This window comes from Pteropus medius, unplaced genomic scaffold (genome assembly GCF_902729225.1).
Source record: "Pteropus medius unplaced genomic scaffold, Ma_sr-lr_union100, whole genome shotgun sequence".
In the NCBI taxonomy this organism is placed as follows: Eukaryota; Metazoa; Chordata; class Mammalia; order Chiroptera; family Pteropodidae; genus Pteropus; species Pteropus medius.
Genome location: NW_024353517.1, coordinates 11,524,512 through 11,532,885, shown reverse-complemented (window position 1 = coordinate 11,532,885; position 8,374 = coordinate 11,524,512). Strand labels below are relative to the sequence as shown.

At 48.3% G+C, this 8,374-nt stretch overlaps 1 pseudogene; it reads right to left on the bottom strand.

Annotated features, from left to right (window-relative positions):
* Positions 1-4,678: 4,678 nt before the first annotated feature.
* Positions 4,679-4,797, bottom strand: LOC120593140 (uncharacterized; annotated as a pseudogene).
* Between the last annotated feature and the right edge of the window lie 3,577 nt (positions 4,798-8,374).

The following is an 8,374-nucleotide window of genomic DNA, read 5'->3' as shown; positions in this document are numbered from 1 at the left end:
GTAATTAGTTAAGATGAGGTCATTAGGGTCGGCCCTAATCCAATACGACTGGTGTCCTCAGAAAAGGGAGAGATTTGGACACAGACACGTGCATACATGGGGAATGCCATGTGAAGATACGGGCAGACATTGGGGTGATCTAGAAGCCCAGGAACCACTCTGCTGACATCTAGATCCTGGACTTTTAGTCTCCAACACTGTGAGACAATAAATTTCTGTTGTTTAGGCCACCCAGATTGTGGTACTTTGTTATGGCTGCCCCAGCAAACTAACAGATATTCCCTGAAAAAGGGGTTAGCCTGGCTCTGGAGATAGACAGTGGCTGGCTCGGATGCCAACAGTTACTCTTTCTTTATCAGCTTCTCAGCCTGAAATTTGCCAGGGAGGACCACACCACTCAGTGTTCCTGGAACTTCCCCGGGAGCAGTCCAACGTCCAGAATGCAAAACTAACATCTTATCTCATTCATTCATTCATTCACTCATTCAGCAAACACCTTATTCAGTCCCACCTGTGCTCCAAGTGAAGCTCGGCCCTGGCCATGCAGTGGACAGAGGGCAGGCTCAGTCTCTGACCTTAGAGAGCTGGTGAGGGAGGCAGACCCTTCCCAAACAGAGACCCTTAATCAAGCGGGACAGAGATGAGCCCGGTGAGAGCATGGCAAGGGGACCTCTGGTCATGTCGGCCTTCCCCGTGAAGCTGCTGGGAGTTGGGGCAAGAGGATTTAGGTTCTTGTCACAGGAGTTCCACCTGGGACAGCCTGTCACAGGTGGAGAGGGACCACTCCACCCAAAGGGAGGAAACGTACCACTTCCGAGGAATGTGGGATGGCTGGCTGTCAAAGGTCAGCTTCTGTGGAGGCTGGTGACATTGCAGAACACGGCCAGCACCTGGGTTTTGCAATGTGTGTTATAAGCATTTTCATCAGCAGCCCTCAAAGAGGTCTTGTGGAGTGATATGTTGGTGATAACAGGGATGACCCCTTGTTTACAGCCCTATAAACCCGGGCTCCCAGAGTCCTAAGAAGCAGGTCACTGCAGGGATTGTGGGGCCAAACCCCAGGCCACCTGGTTGGTGCTGGCACTGGCTGCTCCATGCAGACTCGGCTGTGGGCACGGGTGAAGCATGGGACTCTCCCAGCCAGCCGCACTCCCTGAGTATGGGGTGGCTCTGAGTGAGGGCTTAGAGCAGGGAGCCTTTTGACAGCATAGTCCCCAGGCAGGCCCCACCTCCTATATGCCAGTGGGTAGCTCACAGAGGTCAAGGTTCACCATGCTCTCTTATTATTCCAAAAAACATTTAAAAAAATGCACGTTACCCACAAGCTACTGGGCACGGTTCTAATTTGTCAGTGTGGCCTTATCATGCAATGGCTCTAGGGTCAAACTGCCTGGCTTAAATCCTGGCTTATTAGTTGAGTGGACTCAGGCAAGTTACTTATCATCTCCAAGCCTCAGGCTCTTCCACCAGTAAAATGTGGCTATAATACTAAGATCTTCTTCTGCGGGTTGTTCTCTGAGAAGTAAATGATACGATTTACAGAGAGTGTCCAGTATGAAGCCCAGCAGAGCAAGCACACCTTTAAGCGTTAGACATGCATGTGATTGCTGGGATTAAGGTGTGGGCTTTGGCCATCTGGATGTGAATTGAACCCATCATTTACTGGCTGTGTGATCTCGGGTAAGTTGCTCACCTCTCTGTAGTAGATGCTGTGGTCTGCTGCCCACAGGCCCTGTCTCTTGGGAGTGTTGGTGGTTGATGGGTCCTAGCTAGGTTTTTCTCCCGGCTTTGCCTTCAGCTGAAGAAAGCCGCTTTGCTCAAGGTCAAGCCTGCCCCAACCTGCATTTGCTGGAGGGTCGAGGTAGAGGTGTAAAGGCCAGGCCCACATGCCTCAAGTCAGGGTAACCTTGGAGGGACATCAGAGTTCCCTGTCGGATCATCTCGACATTACATTTCAACTCCTCTCTCTGCCAATTTCAGGAGTCCTTACCCCTTGCAGGTCTTGTTCCTGAGAGTGCTCCTCAATAAATCTGCACACAAATCTCTGTCTCAGCGTGTGTTTTCCGGGGGACCTGTCTTATGACAATGGAGACAGGAAAGACTTTAGGAATAAGATGAAATTTTGGCCCCGATCACCTGTGGGCCAGCTGGCAATGAGAACCTCAGGCACATAGTTGTGGCATAATTGTAAAAATTTTCCCAGATGGTGAACTGGGTTGGGATACGGTGGAAGGGATTGCACTGGTTTGTGCTGGTCGCTGTATGCTGTGTTGTGTGCTTATTGTGCTAGTCTGAGCCTGGAGCTAAGTCTCCATCAGCAGAAAGTCCTTTTTTTCCTGAAAGACGAGGGGGTAGGACAAACAGATTAAACAAGCTAATTTACTGAGGTCCCTTCTAGCTCTAGCATTTTACAAGAGTCCATAAACTAGTGTGAAAGTTTGGGTGGGATGGGAGTGCCCTGGGGTGCAGGCGCTTGGAGGAGATTTTCTGTGTTTCCAACTTGCCTGAAGCGGGGTTTTGATCCTGGGCTCAGGTCCCCTGGCTTGCTTGGGCTCTTAGCTTTCTCTTCCCAGCCCTCCTCCCCTTGGCTGCTGGGTTCTGATGCTAGTGTAACCATAGACCAGCTCAAACTGGTCTCATCCTATTTAACAAGGCTCGAAAACAAAGTTTAAATCTTGAATACACCACTCACGAATAACACGTGTGATCCCTTAAACTGCTACCCTTTAAAACCCCGTCCCGAGCCCTGGATCAGAAAGAAGGATTTGAGCCTTGCCTCCTGTCTTCCTGCCAGTAGACCCACAAATAAATCTCCTTTCTTTTCTCAAAAGCCGATGCCATAGTATTGGCTTCTATGCATGGTGGTCAGTGACCCCTTGTTTGGTAACGATTGGGTACCTGCAGTTGATCCAGCTAAGCTCGGATTGTTGTCCACTTCCCTCAGGATCACCTTGGCCTCATAGATTGCCCTTTCTTCCTTCCATGTCTACTCTCAACCTGGCAGGAAGTTGTGGGTTCAGGATCACAGGCAGTTGCAGAAGTCAGAGATCATAGGTACAGGTTTCTGGTCCATGGGGCCTTGAGCTGGAGCTACTAAATTGGCCTGGACAGGCAGGGGCCTTACTCCTCCCCCTCCAGATGACCACATGGGCACTTGACCCACCTCCCAACCAGCCCATGTGGCAGATGCTCAGGGAAGAAATGGAGGTTCTGAAGGATTAAGTGGCTTCTAGAAGGTCCCACAACTCCAGGACTGAGTAGCTCCAAGTCTGGCTCCTTCCATAGCCCTGCTCTCCCTCCTCACTGGGGCCCCCTCAGAATTTCTTGGCAAGAGACAAGAGGACACGAGACATTGGGACTGTGACCAGGACAGTGGAAGGTTTTATTTTTTGTTTGCTTGTTTACTTTTCCATTCCTAAGTGAAAATGATTAGTAATTTATAATGCTTTATAATTAAAAATACAGAATTGAAAGAACAAAGTAAAAATTACCCTTAAATTCCACCAGCTGGAGATACTATTGATGATTTGGTGAGCAGATTTCCAGACAGCTCCGTGTGTGTGTGTGTGTGTGTGTGTGTGTGTGTGTGAGAGAGAGAGAGAGATATTTTATGATAATGGGATCATATACTGTTTCACAACCTGCTCTTTTTAGTCAATATGACGTGGAAATCTTTCCACTTGGTAAATATAGTTCTATCCTTCATTTAACGGCTGCTTATTATCCATTATATTCCATTGCAAATGATAGTATGCACCATCAAATCCAATACTGCTGGGCACTTAGATTGTTTCTGGTATTTCACTATCATGAAATCTCTAGGGTAAACTTTATTACGTCTCTGTTTTGGCCATTTGTCCACCTACCGTCTTAGGGCACATTTTAGGAGGCTGATCTTAAAGAAAAATTCCTGTAGCCATGACCTTACTAAACTGCCTCATTCCAGTCACAGATTCTAGTTTTCCAGGGGCTCCTCCCTGAGGGGTCAGTCCATCCCAGGTGCTTTCATAGCAGGTCAGCAGAGACACACACTCAGGGATGCAGCTTTTTCCTTGGGCAGTTTTGGGTAAGGGGCAAGGACGAGTCTTTGCTCATAAGCTGTGAAATTTCCAAGTCCAAAGACATGACCAGTCCACAGAAATCAGTCCTGCTGGAGTCTGGTGGGGCCGTGGATGGCCTGAAGCTCTGCGAGGAGCTTGGCTTTGCCCTCCAAGAAGCCAATGGGCCAACAGGGGCTAAAACAACTTGGGCTGAAGGCTGCCAGTGGGCCAGAGGGAGACCTGCCAGGGTAGGAACCGGGGCTTGGTGCTCCACTGACTCATGCTTTTATTCATTCTTTGAATGCATTCTTTCATTCATTCATTCATTCATTCAGCAAGGCAGGTTTGTGGTAGTGGCTAGGTATGTGGATTTGAAGAAGACATGGCTAACAGTTTGTAGGGGAGAGGCCGGAATCAGGTAATATAAGGCAACAGACAATTCTCAGGCACTTGGTGAGGAGAAAGCCGGGGATTGTGGGGGTTGTGGTAGGTAGTCACTTCATTACCAGACTTTAGTCTATATTTTAGCCAGGCAAGACTTTATTTTATTTTATTTTTTTTAGGCGATGTAACCCTTAGTTGACCTAACAGATTGCAAGGACCTGTCAGCTTGCAATCTCTTATTTTTTTATTTTTTACACCTACAGCACCTGGTCTTCCTAGGTGGTCTCCCATCCAAGTACTAACCAGGCCCGACCCTGCTTAGCTTCGGAGATCAGACGGGATTGGGCTTGTTCAGGGTGGCATGGCCATAGACTGCAAGACTTTTTTAAAACGCAAAGTGAGGATAGCTTTCATCATTATGATTACAACTACCTCTCCTGCTATACACTCATACACACACACACAGAGCTTTTTTTTAAATTTAATTTTATTATTAGTTTCAAGTATATAGTACATTGGTTAGACATTTATATAGTTTATAAAACTACTTCCCTAATTGCTCTTTCTCTCCTCTGGCTCTCCACCTAGCCATTACATTAACGTTAACTGCATTCCTTATGCCACACACACAGCTTTTTTTGCCAAGGGAAGAGACATAGGTGAACCTGACTATTTTACCATTTTCAAAGGCAAGGTTTCCTCTCCACCTCTGCAGTGTGCCCTGAAGTCACAGGTCGGTTTACTGGGCTATAGTGGTTCTATAGGCTTGGGGTCCAGAGGAGGCCTTCCGAAGGAGGTGGATAGGGAGAGAGGAAGAGCACAGGAGAGTCCTCAAGTCTTGGCGGTGGGATCCTATTTACTGAGGCTCCCAGGTCATCTCTGTAAGGTGAGCATTCTGAGCTAACTCCTACCCGCCTGATTGCAAACTTGGCTGTCATAGCCACCCATTAGTGCCTCTGCCCAGGAGATGGACTTTGAAAGGTATTTTTGCTGCATTTTTTCTCTTGCTGAGATAGTAGGGCCCCATCCTCAGAGAACTCATGGAATTGGTAGGCGCCGTAATGAATTCATCTCAGGACAGGGCGATGGCTGGGCCAAGTGAAGGACGGTGTGGTTTGGGGCAGCCTGCGTGCATTTCCCACCCTTTAATCCCAGTGAACTTTTCCATTCTCTTCCTCAATCTTAGGACTTGTACTGCAAGAGTGGATGTTCAGTCCCCAGAACCGTGGTCATAACATGTGACCCAGGCCTAAGCCAATCCACACATCTCAGAGATCAGCTCATGACCTGGCTGACACCAATCAGAAGGGTCTCAACCTTCCCTCCTGTGGTGGCACCAGGCTCTGTCCTTCCCAGGAGCAGCGAGAGCTCCAACTGGCCATTCCCCTGACTACGAGGGCTGTGGGACAGGGCACAGGTCTATAGAGCTTCCAGGAACAAGTGTGAAGCCCTTTTGGGATGTTCAAAGGCTTACGACAATTGGACTGAGTTATTGCTGACACCTGTAATTCTGTGCTTTAAGATCTCTCTTTGGCTCAACACTGATAAGACACTGACCCCAGATGTCACCTATTCCCAAGGTGACTTCTTGCCCCATCACTGAAATCCTCCCTTAGATCCAGCCCTGGAGCTTTCAACTGGGAGCAGTTCTGGTTCTTGATTCTGAACCACAGAAGGAGAACTGCTAGTTCATCCCCACAGATGAAGAGACAGGGGCCATGACTTTCCCTGAGTCACACGGCCTGTTCCAAAGCCAGGACATGTTCCAAGGGCCCATGTTGTCCCCTCTCCTCTGTTATCACTTGTATCAGTTAGAAATATATTCCGCTGAAACAACAGAATACCAAGTTAGCTGTCAGGGAGTCAGATCAGACTAGTCGAGGCCTGGGGGCTACCACTCGACCCCCATGCTTCCATTTTTTGCGCTGCTCACCAGGTCCTTTGCTGTGTGCCGTTGCTTCACATAGCAAGGTGGCTGCTCCATTTCCCAGCTATTGTATCTGCTTTCCGGGCAGGAGAAGGGGGAAAGGCTATGCTAGCTCAGCTTGTCCTTTGAAACACCTACCTGAAATCCATACCTTCTAACTTCCAGATTCATTGGCCAGGCCAGGCTGCCTGATTGCCCATAGTGAATATTTGTATGGTGTGTGTGTGTGTGTGTGTATGTGTGTGTGTGTGTGTAATAGGGAATATTTTGGTTCATTTATCCACAGACAAATTGGGGTCTGCTAAAAAAAAAAAATGATAGAAGGATATTGGATGGTCACAGGTAGAGTCTGCCATGAAGTTGACTGGATTCGGATTAGCTAAGAATGCCCTGCTCAATAAGTCATCAGGCCCTTGTCTTCATCCGCCAATGTCCCAAAAGTTGGCCACAGTAGAGAATCTAAAGTAGATTTTCTGCCAAGTTGGAGGTTTCTGAGGATATCAGAAGCTAGGAAAAGGAAGAGGGGGTATTCTGACTACACATCCTCCTCATGCTAATCTTTGAGTCCTCCCTTCTTCCTGAAAGCCCTACTTAAAAATTCGAGGTGGTGGGTACAAGAGCACGGGATCAGGAGGATGAGAGAGCCCCTGTGCTAGGGAAAGGGACGTGGCACCAGAATGGTACCCTGGACCCTCAGCTCCCTGCCGGGACACCTGGGCAGGGTGCTTTGGCATTGCCTTGCACATCCCACCTCTCCTCATGGAGTGCACCAAAGCCATGGTCACAGGTCTGCCCCTTCTTCCAGGCTGGGCCCAGCTTCCTCCATGAGGACCTCGTAACACTCTTCCCACCCGAGCCCTCCACCCTGCTGGGGCAGGCACCTCATGGGGTCATGCTCTCACGGGGTGTGAGCTCACACTGTCCTTCACAGTGGTCTTCAAAAGTGAGGTGGTTTGATCAGCAGCATCAGCCTCACCTGAGAATTTGCCAGAAATGCATTCTCGGACCCCACCTGAGTCCCATGGAATCAGAGACTCTGGGGGTGGGGCCCGGTACTCTGTTTTAATGAGCCCTCCAGGCGATTCTGACCAGTGACATATAATGATTCGCAGGCTGTGAAACAGCTTCTGGGCTGTTAGTGCCAACCCAAAGGCAAGTGGGAAAGACAGAAATCAAAAAGAGGCCACCTGGCCCCTCCGTGCTTCAGCACAGACCAGGCAATAATCCTGTGAAGACTGAGAATTTTGAATCTAAGAATAATTATTAGAGCTAGGGACCATCCAAGTTTCCATTTCATAGATTCGGGAAGTGAGATTGAGACAGAAGAAAGTATTTGCCCAAATTGAAGAGTAAAAGTGGAACTAGAATCCTAGGTGAATGATCTAATTATGTTTCCAAATTGAAATATTTTCTAAAAAAATTGTAGCATTTATACCTATTGTGTGATTCTTTTATAAGAATGTGCTTCTAAAGAATTCATCCTCATGTAAAGAAAGCCCTGGGGAGGAGTCTAAAGGTGGGGATGACACTTTGTCTGTGATGTGCCGTGTGGGCCAAACAGACCTGCCTGTCCTTGCTAGGCTGTCACTCATCTCACTATCCCTTCTTCCAGCCCACCAGCCCAGAGGCCTCTCCAAATGACAAGTGCAGAGGCAGTGGGCCTTAAACTTACTTCTTTGCATCTTCAGAGCCCTGAGAACAGGATTATCAGAGCTAGATAGCTGTGCACACAGCAGGCCAGCCCACACTGACCATTTGTGGGGCCCAGGACAAGAGTACCAATGGGGGCCCACCTACATATGGCTACAAATTGAGAAGTTACAAATCAAGCTCACAAACTTAAATATGTATCCTGTTTTCCTACATTGACAAATAAACCTTATGTAGACTTGGCAGACTGGAATACGAAGTGCAGAGAGAACAGGATCCTACCCCGCAGTCTAACCCTTCTCTTTCCATCCAGGCTCCATCTCATATTTTGAGGGGCTTGTGCATGTGCAAGTGGACACTGTGGCCTGTTCAT